This window comes from Stenella coeruleoalba (assembly GCF_951394435.1).
Source record: "Stenella coeruleoalba genome assembly, chromosome: 13".
Classification (NCBI taxonomy): Eukaryota; Metazoa; Chordata; class Mammalia; order Artiodactyla; family Delphinidae; genus Stenella; species Stenella coeruleoalba.
In genome coordinates, this window is record NC_137159.1 from 84,353,402 (window position 1) to 84,372,307 (window position 18,906).

An 18,906-nucleotide genomic window follows, 5' to 3' on the forward strand; every position below is an offset into this window, starting at 1 on the left:
TATAATGCTTTTAAAATATAGGCCAAAATAGAAGTCTTAAACTAATGAGATACAAAGGAGTCCTAGAGCTTTCTTTCTCGACCTCAGTGAGTCTCCATGTGCACCTTTGGAGAATATGGGTCTAGACCCTAGGCCCTGGGAGGACGTCTTCTGAAGTGGCAAAGCTGGTGCGCCGGTGTTCTAGACGACCATAACAAAGTGCCACAGAATGAGTGTCTTAAAGTACAGAAATACATGGTTTCACAGTTCTGGAGGCTGGAAGCCTGCGATCAGTGTGTAGGTGGGGTTGGTGCTTCTGAAGGATGTGAGGGAGAATCTGTTCCAGGCTGTTCCCATGCCTTCTGGTGGTTTGCGTGCAATCTTTGGTGATCCTTGGCTTGTAGAAGCATCAACCTGATCTCTGCCTTCCTCTCCCCATGGGGTTCTCCCTGTGTCTTTTCACAGGCTTCCCTCTGTGCACCTCTGTACCTGTCCAGATTTCCCCTTTTTATAAAGACATACTGCGTTGGAGCCCACCCTAATGACCTCATTTTAACTGGATGACGTCTATAAAGACCCTATTTCCAAAGAAGGTCACATTCTGAGTCCTAACTAGGGGCTAGGACTCCCACATATCTTCTGGGGGAACATAATTCAAAATCTGTAACACCTGGTAAACCTATACTTTGTTTTAAGCAGTTAAGTTGTGCCTGAAAAAGTTGTATGCGATTTATGTATTTACAATCACGTGCTAGTGTAAATCACGGACGTGTTCTTAGAAGCATTATTTATAATCTGGTCTCTGTGAAGCCACTCCAATTTTTTTTCCAGTGAGAATTAATTGTTTCTTCCTCTACCTGTCTACAGAAAGTGTCTTAAACTTTCCCCTAGCTCGTATTTATTTTACCTTTATAACGGTTGCCATGGCAGATTCTCATATAAAATTGAAAGCTTATCAGGGAAGGAATGCTTTCATTGACATTTTTGTCCATTTCCTTCTATAACAACTTCCTACCTTCCCACTTGCTAGCTCCAAACATTTTTTTTAGAATCTTCTTAGACACGGTGGATGATCAATAAACACATCTTGAGTTACATTGACCTTTGTGTGAAATCCTTGTATAAAGTTAACGGTAAATTCCTGATCAATTATCTTTGTGCAAATCATTGAAATTCATCAACTGCCTTCCAGTCAAGCAGGTTGTGAGTGGACAATCCCTCCCCCATGTCTATCTTCTTTTCCCCACAGTTTTTAAAGGAGAACTGAAAGCATTTGCTAGTACGTGTTCAGGCTCACAGAACTTTACTTAATTAAGCAGAACTTGGCTAACATCTGGGGTGGAGACACGTCTTCCCCACAGAAAATTGCCTTGTTCCCTCTGGATGAGTCATGCCCCTAGGTCTTGGCCCGGGAGCAGATGTTCAAGGGAGTTGTGTCCTGGCCTCCAGCGACCATGAAATGCTCTTTCTGTAAGTGGCAGAGTTTCTGGATGATGCAGAAGCACCTGCATTTCTTTACCAGCTTTAGAGGAAGTTGTATTTTCCTGAGTGTCATGGAGACTTTTCGTTTAAACCCTTAGAGTCCCTGCTTATCTGCTGACATGGCTACAAGGCAGTGAGAGAATATGTGATGAGTACCTATGCTTTTTGTTGGTATTATTATTTATTTTGGCTTTATTAAATAACTCTGGTTGCTGCTCTGGAAGAGGCTCCAATTTTCTAGCCCACTATTGATTAACTGTTTTGCTAGACATCTGCCTTCAATCAACTCTAGCAGATGTCTGTTGCTATGTATATTATTAAAGGTTAAACCAGTAAAGGTCAGTTTCTTTCAATCTGTTACTTCTATGTCACCCATCAGCTGGATTCACTACATAATCTGGTCACCCCAAAGTCATTTTGCTCTCTTTGAGGACAAGGTAAGTCAATGAGCCCTTCTGAGCTATGGACTTTCACCATGGGAATTACCCCTGCCTTTTGATTCTGAAATAACTTGTCCTAGAGAGTTGGCCAAGGAAAGTCACTCTCCATTTTTGATCAACCAAGATTTTCCATGGGCAGTGTAGCAGTGTGAGAAAGCTACTTGGACCTTCACTTCTTTTTCAGTAAATTGGGTACAAATAGCATTGTTCTTACCAAAAAGTGGCTGCTTGATAATTGGCTGAAATACTTTGAGACACCAAATAAGTATCTAGCAAAGTACCCAACTTTTGTGCCAGACACTTCACAATTATCTCATTTAATAATTATCCTTACAATGAGCCTTAAAAAAATATTTCATGAATAAGGAAATTGAGGCACTGAAAGGTTAAGTAACTTGCCATAGGTCACACAGCTTTGAGGGGCAGACCCCCAGATCAGAAGCCAGGGACGACCAAATCTAGAACTCTTTCTCTTTGCTCTATTCTAGTGCCCACAGACTTTTAGCTGATTTTCCTCCCCTCTGCCCATTTCAAGAATTTAGGAGTTTGCCCAGCACGTTGGAATTTCAAAATGGATTGAGTCTGATGTAAATAAAGATTGCCAGCCTGCCTCATGGCACAAGGCTCATCTCTGTAATGTACTACCACATGCTGGAGGAGTTGCTTCACACAATGACATGATGGAAATATTCTATTTCCCTTCAACAGTGACCTTTTATTAGTCTGAGAGAGTGGCTTACATATCAGTGATTCAGGATCGAAAAGCAGAATTATCTGTTTCTGAGAAGACTCACCACCCACCTGCATGTTCCCTTCCTCTAACCCCCCTCCCTCAGACTTCAGACAGCGAGTTGCAGGGAATAAAACATACGGCCCATGTTAATTGCAAATTAATAGTGCCAGGAATCCATGCAGATGGCACCTGAAGTCAGCTGCTGACGGCGTCATATTCTGGTTATATTTTTCTTTCCTGTAAGGCAACTGAGCACCCAGCAAAGGCAGAGTGGCCTCAGATTCTTGTTTTGTTCTGTGCTTCTGAAGGATGGAATAGTGTTCCTGGCCGGCCACTGTTTGTATCTTACGCACTCAGTGGTTTTTGCTTTTATTTACTCATTAATTGTAACCAGTTCCAGGCTTTGGTGGTCACAGGACACAGATGTGACTCTGGACAAACATTCTGTACATATTAGACTACACTTGCTTAGCTGGTGAATGTTGTGCTGTGTTCCTTCGTTTATTCTCCAGCAATCCAGAGGGAACCTCCAGTGTTGTAACAGGTCCATAGGGAACATTTGCGCTTTGGTTGGCACTTAGGTTAAATTCATCAAATAATCTTTTTTTTTGCAAGGTTTACATTTCAGTACAATTTTTTAAAGGTTGCATGCCAACTGCCAAACTCAATTAAGCAAAGGCAAAACCCAAAATGTGTTGGGGAGAGCGGTCGATCACTGTCGTAAACTAGATGACCTGTGGTGACATAAATCATCCTCCCAACTTCCTTCAACTGGACGGGAAGAACAGTTTTAAACTCGTACTTTGACTTATATATTTAGGACGAGTGGTAGCACAGCTTATGATACTGTGACAGACCTTGGGTAGGTGGCTGGACCCTAGACCACCCTGAGCTTCTTAAGTATCCAGCTGTCTTCTCAATCTTTGTGATTAGATCCTTCTAGAGAAAAAGAGTGCAGGGACGTCAGACCCATGTCTGTCTGGCTATAAAATCTTAGCTCCGGAGGGACAGTTGAAATATCCTATCATGGTAACCCCTTCTTTTCTAGGGAAGCAGAAGTCCCTGCCCGGCACCCCGATTCTTCAGCTTCATGACCACGTGCCAGCCTAGGAACGGGTGCAGGTGCTAAGCAAGGCCAGCTTGGTCCTTGGCTGGAAGCAGCAAGACTGGCCAAAGCAATGGGCAGTAGGTTGGAAATCTGAAGACAGGGAAGGTTTGGATCCCACTTACTGGCACTGCCTGAACCGTCCATGCCCGCCTCTCAGGATGTTAAAAATGGAACCAGTAATGATGCCCTATGGGCGTTCATTTCTTGTTGCATTGCTGTAATTAAAAGTGCTACCCAAACTCTGAATAGCGGCAGGAACAGAAATTTAAATTCTGGGCTTTCCTCCAGCTGGGGGCTCCACAAACACCCTTTCCACATCTTCTCCTCCAAGGCCCCTTTCCAGGTTGTCTCTCCTTTTGCTGTGTGGGTGTATCCTTCCCGACCATCCACACTCTGCAGGAGCTGATTACAATGGTGGGAATCAGCCCTGGGCTCAGGTCCACGAGAGGCATTTGTGGGCAGGAAGCCTTTGGCCCATCTAGATAACCAACCACCAGCCTGCACCGTGAATAGACACAGAGCTCTCCTCCCTGAGCAGGGCTGTGCTCAGAGGGAGGGAGGGGAATCCAGGGAGACAGTGCAGCCCATGTCGGGTGGGAGGAGTAGCACGGTTGCCCTGCTTGATAAAGCAACGCATGCGCCGTCTTCTTGTTTGAACAATGCTCCTACGTTGTCCTTGCAGGACATTGATTAGCAAGACCTCATGGGATTAAGGCCTGCAGAAAGGAAGGGATGAAAGCAGGATGGGACAGAGAGAGAAGTAGATCCGGATGGGGGCCCAGGGAAGGTTCAGCTGAGCTCCTGGAGGGCAGTGGACCTGGGCTGGCCCTTCAGAAAAGTCCTGAGTTGCAGCCACTGGCAGGGTCTGGCGTTGATTAGATGTTGGATCCAGACTGTCCTGGGAAGAAGGCATGAACGTGGGAGAGGCACGTTTGGCTGTCGCCATACACACTAAGTGTAGTGCAGTCTGGGTGCCTTACTCTGGGGCTGAATTGCCTTCTAGGTATCTTACCAACAAGTGAAATTCAATTAGCATTAACTGGACATTTACTATCTGTGAGAACTCTGTCAAACGCTGAAGGGCATATTTTTTAATAAGTAGGAAATACAGGCTATGCAGGGTGGGTAGGACTTAGGTGGGAAAGGGGCAGCCAAGGACATTCCAAACAGAAGGAATGGTGTGTGCAATGGCACCAATATTGGAGAATATGGAACACGCTTGTAAGAATGTGTGCTGTGCCTGCGTGTCAGGAGGAGGGGATGGACAATAGCTTAGTTTGGCCAAATAATTAGGTAAGAAAGTAATAGGGCAGTGGTAGGGCCAGTTCATCTCTTTCTTCCTCCCATCTCCTTCCCCTGCTGGCCCCTAATTCCAAACTGAGTGTCCTCAAAGACTGTCTTATTGATCCTGTACCAGACAAGAAGGGGGCAAACACCTGTTGATACCACTCCATCAGTGGGCTTTAGTACCTTTCTCTAAATCACAGAAAAAGTAGACGGGACTTGAAATCTGTCCCGTTGCTTCCCTACTGCCCTTGAAGGCTCTTTTTTTTTTTTTTTTTGAAGGCTCTTTTTGACCCTATCCTCCTCCAATAAGAGAATAAAAACATTTTTTAAAGCAGCCTCTGCTGAATCCTCCAGCTATTTGTAAAAGGAATCTGAAATAACGCGCCAACTTCACACACCTGGGAGAAGTCAACATTCTCAGTTTCTTCCAGGCTCTTCAAGGAAAGATTGCCACACGGGCCTGAGACCTCGGGCTGTGTAACTGCAGACTGGTCCCTCACCCTCTGAGGGCTGGTTTCCTGAGCTATAGCATTAAGGATGGTAATCCTCCAGCAGACCATTGTTGTGCAGTTTAACGGAAAAAAACGTGTGCTAATGTGTACATAAGGGACTTCAGAAATGCAAGTTTATGGCTGGAAAACAAATGCCAATAATAAAGACACTTCATTACTTTATTACTAAGGGAGTCCAGTTTCCTGAGTCACATCCTTCCAGAAGACAAAGGAGCATGCCTACGGGCCACCAAATCAGTCCCGCGAGTGGTCGAGTCCTATTACAGTGTTTAGCTGGTGCAATGGTCACACCTTGGTGACTGCCATGGGCTTCTGACAGTCTGTCAGTAACCAGGCAGAAGCTCATCAGTGGTGGGACAGCAGCCAGCCAGCAGAGAAAGCTGTCTCTGGCCAGGTCCAGGCCCTCATAGCAGAGGACACTGTGCAGTCCTTACGGGGAGGTCCAGCATGGCGGCGATGCTGAGCCCTGACTCTATATTCACCTTGGTTCTTTTGACCACAACTTCTCCACCCAGGTGTCCAGAGAAAAGACGTACTGTTATTCGTGTGCAGGCATTTGGTCGACAATTTAAAAAGCTGGAATCTGTATCAAATACCACACAAGAAACCTTTAGGAAGGATATAAATACTCCTCCCATCACCAAGACTGCCAAACAGAGGGATATCAATATTTAACCATTAAATGAGTGAGTTTAGAATTGGGGGAGTGGAGATTGGGCAGGAATGATCAGGAGAGGCTCTTTGGAGGAGGTAGAGCCTGCACAGTTGCCGAGAGATGGAAAGAATTTGGGTGAGGCAGTGAGAAGCGTAGCCTTGCTGCACTAGCGCTGCTGACTCTAGAGCTGGGGCAGCTGGGAGATGGACTAAAGGAGGGTCCTACGTTCATTTCAAGCCTTTGGGGGATTTCCCAGGCAGCAGGGAGCTGGGCAGGTCTCTATGGAGATAAGGAAGGAGCTTTTGCTTAGGGAAGACTGTTCTGTAAATAGTGCACTTCATAGACTGGAGTCAAGAAAGGTCAGAGGAATCTGATGTGAATTCCCAGCTTATGGTGTTTTCTGCCACACATGGGGGTCCCAAAGCATGGAGCTGGAAGACAGTCCAGAAGTGCCCAGATGTTACTCTTAGTTTTTTCTTATCGACTCTATGACCCATTTGTCTCAAGAACTTCCAAGGGCTCCCCCCCCACCCCCTCGCATCTTTTTATGCTGGAGATTTTCCAAACAGATGGGCTTTGTTGTTTTCACCTTTGAGGAGAGAGCAACTAGCTGACATCCCCAGGGTTCACTCTCCCCTTCTATGGAGGGCTTTGTGCCCAGATGACTTTGCTTCCAGTTTACAAAACGCCTTTGTTGAGTGCTGGCAGGTCATTTAATCTCTTTGTCTTCAGTTTTTCACCATCAACAAAATGTACCTGCCTCCTAGGATTGGATGGGGTCACGGTGATCATTGATATAAAAGTGCTGTTAGCCCATGTCAAGAACAACTTTTCAGGCAACAAAAGGGATCCTTTCCTTTGAAGATGCTTTCCCGGTTTATTCTTTGAAGTGCTCTTTGCCATGACTTTGAGTGTGCCCTTTCAAGGGGGTCTCAAGGTGGCTTGGGATGCACCTTTGAGAGGGAATTCCTTTAGATCCCTGTGTGTAGCTGAAGGTGTGAAGGTAGTCAAGGAGGGAAGGGACACTGTGAGAAGATTCTTTTGCAGAGATGAGCTGAGTACAAAGCAGGAAGAAGGGGAGGGAAATCTATCTGCGTTTGTTGAGTCTCTGGGCCCCTGGCACTTTAGGGATGGGATTCTGTTTAAAAGTAGCTCTCTCATTGATCCAGGAGAGCCTGTAGAGCTAGTGTCACCACCATTCTAAACCATGAACAAATATGTCTGCTTTCCTGACGGTTATGGTCAAAGACATTTGGGAAGTGCTTTCAAATATATGAAATCATTTTTATCGTTATCACATTTTGATCCTTTCAACGGCCCTTTGGGAGTGTTTCTGGGGATTAAACCATTTATACCTCTAAACAAACCTGGACAGCAGACACTGTAATGACCCCTATCTTCAGATTCGAAAATGGAGGATTAAGAAATGACAGCACGGAGCCTAAAGTCGGTTGCACAATTAGCATGAGGCTGTCAGGTTGGACTTGTCTTCCAGGGAGCCTGCCGGGGGGCGGTGGGGAGGGCAGGGTACCCACCCCCCCAGCCTTCTTGGTTGCAGGTCAGCGGGAGAGGGTGCCCTGCCACAGGGACGGGAGACACAACTACTTACTGTTCCTGATGCCTAATTAGATCCTGGAGGAAGAGACTGGGGCAGGACCGAACAGTCTAGAAACTTCTATCTCTCCCTGCCAGCACCTGCTGGCAACCTGAGAGCAGTTTGGTCTTGGCCTTCTTTTCTCGGGGCTTGTTGGAGCAGCGCTCAGCATCGGGCTCTTTTCTGGGCACACAGGCAGGTGTGGACCAGACCTGGGGAAGCACTGCATCCCTGGATGTAAGCCTGAGCATGGGCTGCTCAGAGCTGACAGCACAAACAAGGCACAGCCTTCAAACACTCCCTGAGCAGCATTCCTCTGCACTCAGTGCCCTAAAATCCCTTTATAGAGGCAAGTCCTGAATATAATACAACCTCACTCCAGAATGTCCTGGAATTTTCCCCAATCCAATAGAGAATAATTATACTGTTAGGCTGCAATTCAGCTGCTGATAAGTCCAAGCCCTGTGCGGGTCAGGTAGTCTTTTCCTCCAGTAGTTATAGAAAATCCTAAGAGGACTGCCTGCACGGACTGCTTTAAGCCTGGCAAATGGAGCAATAAAATCCTTAGCATAAAGTTCAATTTTGTCCTTTACCGCCTTTCCACAGTCAAATTAAACTTGAAAGGGCTTTTTCTCACCGTGAGGAGGAAAAGTGCCATTGAAAAAAAAATAATCTCACTGACAAATTAACAGATAAGGGTCTACCCTGCTGACGCAGTGTCAAGCAGAGGTAAAAATTCAATCTCTTTATCACAGAAAAAGTCATTTTTCCTAAATCGGGGAAATAAGTGTAGGTCAGAATATATGAACAGTTTCTCCCTCTCGATGTCTTTTCGAGTTTGAGGTCTAAACCTAAAATGGAAATTGGCATTTGTTTGTAAATGACAACCCTATTTTCCTTCAGTCGACACCACATTTCTTAAATTTTCTATGAGAATGTATAACTTTGCCCAAGGAATAAAAGCTATGCCCATGATAGCCAAGCAGAACTGTGGGCTCTTTCTAAACAGCATATTCAGCATGATAATTGTTGCTTAGATAAAGTCCTATCTCTTCAGGGCCTCTGGGTTTAACATCAGAGCCGGCAAATTAATACAGTCATTATACAGCCAAAGCTGTATCACTTACCGGTTCATTATTGTTTGAATCAAAATTCATACTTTTCTGGATCTCCCCAGGGTTAGGCACTAGATAGGGAAGTTTATCATTCTGCAAAATAATCCTTCCTGGTTCTCTCTCCACCGTGCTAAGAGAAACAGCCAATCATGTTTTTACCTTAATTTTCATATTAATGGGTCTTGTGCTGACAAGCTAGGAGAGGCTCCTTCTTTCCTGGTTCCATCCAGCACCCCTTCTCCGACTCTGCCACCTGCACGGAGAGGAAGAGTGGAATCTCTGATTTCTTGCCCGTCCCCAAATCTCACGTCAGGGTCACGGAATTTGCTCAGCATACTTGAGAGTCAAAATACCGAGCTATTTTCTAATTTTCAGGTTGTGGCTTCTCAAAAGAAGAGGCAATCTTGCAAACGTGGGCCTTGATGAGGGAGCTGCCCTGCCGGGCAGGTGCCCGTCTAAAGGACGCTGACCAAGCCCTCTGGACAGCGTGGGTTTGCAGGCTCTGTAGACAGAGGGAGACTGGGAAGCTATTAAAGACGGTAAATGCCAGTTTTTCACAGACTAGGACATTTTCAGTCGAACATAGCTTCCCAGGTCATGTAACCAATTTACTCTTTCTTAAAATTAATTTTTATTGGAGTGTAGTTGCTTTACAGTGTTGTGTTAGTTTCTGCTGCACAGCAGAGTGAATCAGCTATACGTATACATACATATATCTGCTCTTTTTGGATTTCCTTCCCATTCAGGTCATCACAGAGCATTGAGTAGAGTTCCCTGTGCTATACAGTAGGTGCTCATTAGTTATCTATTGATATTTCATACATAGTAGTGTATATATGTCAACCCCAATCGCCCAGTTCATCCCACCCCCCTTCCCCCACTAGTATCCATACATCCGTTCTCTACATCTGTGTCTCTATTTCTGCTTTGCAAATAAGTCCATCTGTATCATTTTTCTAGATTCCACATATAAGCAATATTATACAATGCTTGTTTTTCTCTTTCTGACTTAAGACGTGGATGGACCTAGGGACTGTCATACCAATTTCCTCTTATACTAATATTTCGCTTTTAATAATTTTGATTAAATGTTTTATCTGAACAAATAATGTTGCCCACTTGAGGTCAAAATCAGATTTTTTTTTTCTTTAGAATTATGAACTAGGAGAGAGACTTCTTTTTTTTTTAACATCTTTATTGGAATACAATTGCTTTACAGCGCTGTGTTAGTTTCTGCTGTATAACAAATTGAATCACCTTTATGCATACGTATATTCCCATATCCCCTCCCTCTTGCATCTCCCTCCCACCCTCTTTAGACCACCACTCTGAAAGAGAAAAACAAATACCGTATGCTAACACATATATATGGAACCTAAAAAAAAAGAAATGGTTCTGATGAACCTAAGATCAGGGCAGGAATAAAGACACAGATGTAGAGAATGGACTTGAGGACACGGGGAAGGGGAAGGGGAAGCTGGGACGAAGTGAGAGAGTAGCGTGACATATATACACCACCAAATGTAAAATAGATAGCTAGTGGGAAGCAGCTGCATAGCACAGGAGAGGGACTGCTTGATTTCCAAGTAGATTCTACTGTGTCTGAATCCCTGAGCGGCACCCCCTTTCTCTTTTTTTTCTGTTATTTCTTCTTCTTGCTAGCATTTGCTGTCTCCGTTTGTACCTGATGCCCACAGGACGTTTAGAGAAGCATGACTGTGGAAGGACAGATTCAAATCATAAGAAACACATGCTTCAGATGGAGCATTTTTTTCCCCCAGAATTTTTCAGCAGCCGGAGAAACAATATGGTCATTTCACTCCTACCACCCAGTGAGGGGCAGCCGTGGAAAGTTCCAGAGAAGGTGCTACTGGCTCAATATGCAGGAACCCTAGCTGATGTGTGTTTTGGGGACAGAATCTTCACACCTTTCTGAAGCCAGCATGTAGTTTTCTTAGCTGTGAACACATGATGCTCAGATGCTTCATTTGATCAGGACTCCTCGTTCTGGGACACCACCTACATTTCCGCATATGATTTACGGAATTGAATCATCAATGTGCTCCCAGAACTCTCAACATCACCTGAGTTTCAGAATCCATGTTTCTTATTTTGACAATCCATGATTTCCTCCATCGCTTTTATAGTAAACTTTTTTTTTTTTTTTTTGCTGTACGCGGGCCTCTCACTGTTGTGGCCTCTCCCGTTGCGGAGCACAGGCTCCGGACGCGCAGGCTCAGCGGCCATGGCTCACGCGCCCAGCCACTCCGCGGCATGTGGGATCTTCCCGGACAGGGGCACGAACCCGTGTGCCCTGCATCGGCAGGCGGACTCTCAACCACTGCGCCACCAGGGAAGACCTATAGTAAACTTTTTGTATCAAACACTTCATTGTATGAGTTCCTTTTCTAGAAAGGCAATGAGTATGAAGACCCTTTCCATAAAAGCTATTCCAGGGACAGATATGCTGTCGGAGACCATGAGCATGCCACCCCACAGGGACAAGTTATAATGACTTAAATCAGTCTTCTTGGCATCATTTTCAAATTTATCCAAATGGCAAAACATTCTTTTTAAGATGAGACAGGATTCAACTCAGCCACCCAAGCTGGCGTCAACGTGCCGAGGCTCCATTTGATAGTTCTCTGTAAATGAAAGTATTTATAACTTCTCTGAGCTTTCTGCCCCCAGTTACAAGAAATGAAATTCCACTTGGGTTTCTCAGTGCTGTGGTCGCTCCTTTGCAGTGTAGAATGGCTGCTGGGCTGCGTAGCGATAATAACTTTGCTGAGGAGTTTATACTGATGCAGGATTCTCCTGCCCACATCAACTCTGGGGCATTGGAGCACAGCCAAACATATTTTTCTGCTACGTGTTTTGTTATGAAGAAGTCTCCTTTTCAGAGATCTGTTCTGATGGGCGCTATTATTTTTATTTACATGTGGAATGAGAATCAACTCAAATGAAGGTCCAGCAGGATGCATATGGTATTGGTAAAAATGTAGATCTGGACTAAATTCGTTTTAAAATTGAATTGGATATTTTCTTTATGGACTGGCCTGGAATGCACTTGATTGAATCACTCATTTTCTAAAAGTGTTTGTTCTTATTTTAGTGGAGATGGAAGCAGGGGTGCCATGAGGGATCAGAGAGTGGTGCATTTTGTGGCGTTTCATGTGCTTGGAAGGGACAAAAAATAATTGTCAAGAATGGACACAGGTCTCTCTTCTTTGGTGCTGTCACTGCTGCAGAATCAGATCATACAAACCAAAATTGTCTTCACGTCCCCTCTCTTGTTGATAAAAGGGAAGAGGGGCACGGCAGATGGTTTTATGCAAGTAGATCCATTAGTGAAAACGCTCACTAGCTTCATTAGCCTGGACTTAGTTTCTTCAACCATTAAATGGGGATAAAATAAAAATTAGGCCTCATAGGGTTGCTGTAAGACTAGTTGATGGATGTAAAGAGTTTGGAATGGTCCCTGGCACGTGGTTAGCATAAGTGTCTGCTAACTCCATGCTGTTATGATGACTAATCATCACTATTATTAATCAGACTTAGACCCCTTTTTGGCAGCTAGAGGTATTTCAACAGAGGCTGAAGAAATTCATGACGCCAAGTGCATGGCTAGTCGGATGGCTTTCACTCCTGCCTTCCTGGCCCTGTGATTTGGGGCAACTTAAGCTCTGTCAACCTCGGTTTCTTCAGCCATAAATGGAGATAAGGACATGGAGATAAGGACATAAATGGAGATGAGCCCCACTTCATGGGGCTGTTGGACTTTTACCCGATTGAGCACATCAAGCCTTGTGTCCACGTGGATTACCTGTGATGGTTCTGGGCGTTATTCCATTCACATTGGGACCACTTGCCATCCCCTGCCATTCTGTAGCTCCTACTGTGATTCACTCCAGACGTAACTTAGAGTCTCTTGTCTGTGGCGGACACTTTACCTGCCTCATTTCCTGCCAGTTTATAAATCGGAGTGAAGCCCAGATAGGATGAAGAATTTTCCATATGCATGATGTAGTAATTAACTCTAATTAATTAACTATAATGGCCATGTTCATGATTCTGAATTTAAGAGTGACAATTGGCTTCTTTTGTTTGGTCATCATGACTGATTCGCCCCACAAAATTTAACATGGTGACATGCTTCTTTTCCTGTAAGGATGCTAGGAGTTAAGAGTTGGGACTTACAGGAGAAAAGCAGAAGAGATAGGTTAACTGTTCCAAGGGTAGCCTTGGGCAAAAGGCCATCCCCTCGACTGAGTGGTGAGTGTGAGCGATGCCTCTTGGTGTCTGTTGATGGCCCTGATTAGAGGGACTGAAAATTATAATTCTTGAAGTCATTCATATGCCTCCTTCTAACCTGTTGCTAAAGCAGGGAGACATAGTAGAGACCTAGCATGGGGCAAAAAGCGGTGCTCATGAATGTTTGCCGAACAGGCATTGCATAATCTAATCAGAGTTTTGTTTCTAGGGATTCATTTCAGAAGACATAGCATGACTTTCAGGATAAATCCAAATCCCCGTCATAATAAGCTTGGCAACTTTTGCTTCTATCTCCTCATCCATCTCCTTTATTTAAAAATAGGTGCCTTGAAGCTTTGGAATCTCTGACCAAGAAGGCAAATGGACCAGATTCTATTCCTGGCTCTGCTGCCCCAGCACTGCAGTTGGCTGTTCACTTGACCTTTCTTCCCTTCTCTCCCCTTAGGGAAGATGCCTGCTGAGTACAGACCCCATGGGGGCGTTGGGAGGGTTTCAAGAGTGAATACAACCATCTTGGGTTATAATACGATGCTGCCAGCTACTTGGGCCCTGGGATGAAAGATGCTGCATGAAACAGCATTGTTATTACATTTTGTTAAAAATATGGATCAAAGGCTGGCTACACAGTAAGTGCTAAATGTTAATTATTGTTATAATATCATAACAAAGCAGACGCCAGAATGCGAGATTCCATGAGAAAACCTATTATAATAAAAGCCAGTGTGAAATGTACATGTTACAAAGGTATTTGGCAAGAAAGCAGATTTGGTTTTCAAATCTCAATGAACAATTAAGCAGAGTAAAAAAATAACTTTTAATGCTATGAAAAATATAACTGTCTTGACAACTCTTTAACATAAAAATAAGAAGCTGCCTTTTCCTCATAGAAAAGAGGGAGCGTTATTGCTTTTGTTGCCCCCAGAAGAGAAGATATATTTGTAGCATTTTTGGATACAGAAAAAAAGCAACATTCTTCCTTACAATGACCCCTAAAATAACTCTCTTTGTGACAAAGATGAATTGGGAGAAAATTCTCTTAGTTTTTAATAGAGTGATGAGTAAATCTAATTTTTTTAAACTGCAAATGAGTTTATGTTCATGTACTGCCTGTTTCTCTTTCCTCCTCCAAATGCTTGTTCTCTTTGGTGACATTAGAGGATGGACTTCTGCAAGCATTTATAAATGCCACCAGCTTCTCTTAGCCCAAGCTTTTCACGTATTTTCAGATCTAGAAAGCAGAGCACATCATGTAATACCAGCTGGGAAAAGGAGGAGAGGGAGGGAGGAAAGACATAGAAATATGGGTTTGGAAGGAGAGCCCTGTCCTAAAAACCTCAAGGTCAAGAGAAAGTAATTTCTATGTCCTCACGCTCTCTACGAATGGACCATGTGTGAAGCCACCAACACACTCAACCTGTTTTCCAGAACATTGTGAGAGGTGAGTAACCAACTCTCAGGGGAAAGTCAAAGTATATCTTTATACTGGGAATTTTTACCTTTGGGGAAGAAAGAGAGAAGGGAGGCGGACTGCACAGCTCAGAACAAGCTTACAGCAGTCAGTGCACCCTCAGCTGATCGCATCGTGGCCAGACTGCAGTTCAGTTATCTTGGTTCCACCTCCGTGTTTATCTGCTCTCACACACACCCAGCCACCTGCCAGCTATTAATCCATTCAACACTAGCTCCAGTTTTTCCTTTAAACTTTTTTTTCCTGTTACTCTAACTTTTAAAAATGCATCTGTTAGAAATAAACAGGCGCCCTATCTGTTGGTCCATTGGGTCATGCATTCTTTTGTCTGCAGGGGAGAAGGGGAGAAATCACAGGTAGTAAAAGGAACTGATTTGGGTTTGGGGTTGAAATGTGAACTAATCTAGACTTTACCATTAAAAAATTTCAAGATAACTTGCCTTAGACCCCAAGGAAAACCCCTGTGCCCATGAATTTCAAAGGGAACCAGCCTCTAAAATACACCAGTCCTTGGAAGGAGGTCGCCATGCCCAGCAGATGTGCACTCCAACTGGCCTGCCTGGGGCTTGGGGAGCAAGGACATCTTGCTTTACTCAGGACACAGTTGTTGTTTTCCCAGCCCTGTGATGTCAAGGAGCTTTCATGAGAGTGCTGTGGCAGCTGCTTGTTAAAAAATAACTGGAGGCTGGAATGACAACCTGTCATCGGGATTTTAGAGAGTGAAGCAGGTATGAGAGCAGGGCAAGGTGAGGCGTGCAAGCAGATAAGGAGAAACAGGAGGTCAGGCTGGGAGGGGCTCCCTCATCTCATCTGGCATTTTCCATTGGATCTCAGCCTTTTCTGGGCAGGTAATTCCAGAGAAAATAGCCTGGAGTTACTGGATAGCAGAGAGTAAAAGCCATTGGAATATCCTTTGTGTCTCTACCATTTAAAACTCTATCTCTCTGCTCAGCAATTGGTTTAAAAATTAGGGATTTTTTTGAATGACAATTTTAAGTTTTGATTCTTAAAGTATTTCATTCCTTTTATAACCAATGTAGTCTGTGATAGAGCATCTACCATGTGCCAGGTAGAAAGGATAAAAGTTAGGTAAGACCCAGCACTGTCCTTGATCTGCTGAAGGCTTAAAGGGATATAGAAAATCAGTAACTGCAGAAAGGTTCCGAGGTCCTGAAACAAGAGAGAATGGGATGGGTTAATTGTACTTGGAAGGCTGGAGGTCAAAGAGGAATGACTTTTGAACTAGGTCTTACAAGATGAGTAGGTGAGTTTATCAGGTGTATCAGGTCCTATGATGGACGTTATGAGCTGAATTGTGTCCCCTCAACTTCATATGTTGAAATCCTAACCCCAGTAGCTCAGAATGTGCCTGTATTTGGAGATAGGGTCTTTACGAGATGGAAGGAATTTAAGATGAGGTCTTTAAGGTGGGACCTGATCAAATATGACTGATGTCTTTATAAGAAGGGGACATTTAGACACAGAGACATGCACAGAAGGAAGATGATGTGAAGAGACACAGGGAGAAGATAATCATCTCCAAGGCAAGGACAGACAGATCTTTCCCTCACAGCCCTCAGAAGGAACCAACCCTGCTGACACCTTGATCTTGTACTTCTGGCCTGCAGAACTGTGAGATGATAAATTTCTTTTGTGTAAACCACCCAGTTTGTGCCACTTGGTTAGGGCAGCCCCAGGAAACCAGTGCAAGGGGACCAAACAGTTTGGGCTTCTCACATATTAATTTGTGTCTATACCACCTGGATGGCATCTGATAAAACTTAAGTCTGGACTTAGTAGGTCTCAGGTGGAGTTCAGACTATATCAATAACAAAGCCCCAGGTGATGTCTATGCTGCATATCTGAGACCACACTGAGGAACAAGGCCACAGACCTATGGGTCTAAAATTAAGCTTCGCATTAGGATCTTCTGGTGACCTTTTAAGAAGTTCCAATGCAGGCCTCTACCAAGTCCAATGAGACACAGGCCTCCACCAAGACCAATGAGACATGGGCCTCCAACAAGACCAAGGAGACACGGGCCTCCAAAAAGACCAATGAGACATGGCCTCCTCCAAGACCCACGAGACACAGGAGTCCCCTGAAGACCAACCAGATGTAAGACTCCACTGAAGACTAATATCATGAAAAATAGACTAGAGGCTGGGCCCCACTCGTTCCCTTTCAAGCCTGCTGGGGCATCTAATGTACAGAGGTGAGACTTAGTTGACTTGGGGAATCACTGAAGGCTGCTGGTTAACAGAAGAGACAGGCGCAGAGCTGTGTGCTAGGTGTGTCACCTGGAGTCTGGCTGTGTGGGTGAACGGCAGGGACAGCAGATGGTTCGTACTTTCTAGCCTTCCTGTTTCACCTCAGAGAAAAAACATAAACTAACAAACTCGAAAACAAAGGACACTGCTTTAAGGAAATTGATTAGGTATAGACACAAATTAATGTGAAAGAAGGGGAAGGAAAACAATAATAGCTATGCCCCTGGGAAGGCACAGAAACACCACAGTCCAAGACCCAGACCCAGGCTGGATCCTGAGGAGGTGAAGAAAAGGGAACCATTGTGCACTGTTGGTGGGAAAGCAAGCTGATGATGCTACTACAGAAGATAGTATGGAGGTTCCTCAAAAATTTTAAAATAGAACTAGCACATGATCCAGCAATCCCACTTCTGGGTAGACATCCAAAAGAAATAAAAATTGGACCTCAAAGAGATAACTACACTCCAGGTTCATAGCAGCATTATTCACAATAGCCAAGATATGGAAACAACCTAAGTGTCCATCAACAGATGAATGGATAGAGAAGATGTGGCATATGTACAATGGAATATTATTCAGCCATGAGAAAGAAGGAAATCCTACCATTTTCCACAACATGGATGAACCTGTAGGGTGTTAATGCTAAGTGAAGTGAGACAGACAAATACTGTATGGTATGTATCACTTATATGTGGAATCTAAAAAAAAATTTTTGAAACTCATAGAAACAGAGAGTAGAAAAGTGGTTGCCAGCGTTGGAGTGGGGGAAATAGAGAAAGGGTGGTCAAAGAGTACATACTTTCAGCTCTAGGATGATTAAGGTCTGAGGATGTAATGCAAAACATGGTGACTATAGATGATGACATTACTGTGCAACTGAAATTTACTAAGAGAGCAGAACTTAAACACTGAGAAAAAGATTATAGAACGTGCCCCTCCCCCGCTTCCTATCCCCAGCACGCAGCACAAGAGCAGATTAACTTGAAAGATTTGTAAGATACAGACTGTCTCTGAGGGTCAGTACAAAGAGAAGTCCCAGAGTCAAGAGGGGAGACACAAAAAACACTGGAGGGATTTGAAGCCACTGGTACGTCCAGCTACCACATGCATTAGACGTCGCCTGACTCCTGGCAGGTTAACTGGAAGCCGAGATTGCTCTGTTAGATGCCAAAAGCCCACGTTCTTCCCGCAGTACCAAATTATTTCAACAACCAAGTCCCTTTCAGTGATCACAACAAAGATAACATGAGATTTAAGCAGCCTCAAGAATTCCATTAACAATGATACATTGGCTGTTTGGTGAGTGCCACCCATATTCTGGATGCACATGGTATCATATTCAATCCTCACCTGTGGTCATCGTTTTCAGTTTACTGGCAAAAGTCACAGGTAGGGAGTAGTTGTTGGAGCTGAACTGGAGACCAGGTTTACTGTGTCTAAAGCTCGTGTTGCCCGTAGTATCTACAGTTTTTGCAGGACCTTCAGCTGTAAGAGGCAGGCAGTCTTATTATTTGGTAAAAATTACGGAATCCAAACAGTGATCCATGTTTTCTCTCCAGCTCTGGCGCTTAGACAAGGCAACCCCACACCTCTGGTAAGAGTGACCCAGCATGCGGCAAAGAAACTGAGGGAAAATGGGCTTGTTCTCCCAGTAAATATTGGTTCTGAGGAAGCACTGAACAAGCTTGTCCTAGAGAGAGAGGAGAGTTTCTCCAGCACTGGTTGCAAGTTGCCTTTCTGTGACATTTCACTAAGAAGAATCAAGTACTTGGGTTTTCCTAGGAGGAGGACCCTTTGCATAGAGTTATTGGGTCCCATTGTCACATGGGTGGAGATTGTCCCAAGTCTATGGGCAAAAGTCGGTCCCCGTGGCTGTCGTTAGCTTTTTGGATTTTTTCAATTAAAAATACCCTGAGTTGGGGCTTCCCTGGTGGCACAGTGGTTGAGAATCTGCCTGCTAATGCAGGCAACATGGATTCGAGCCCTGG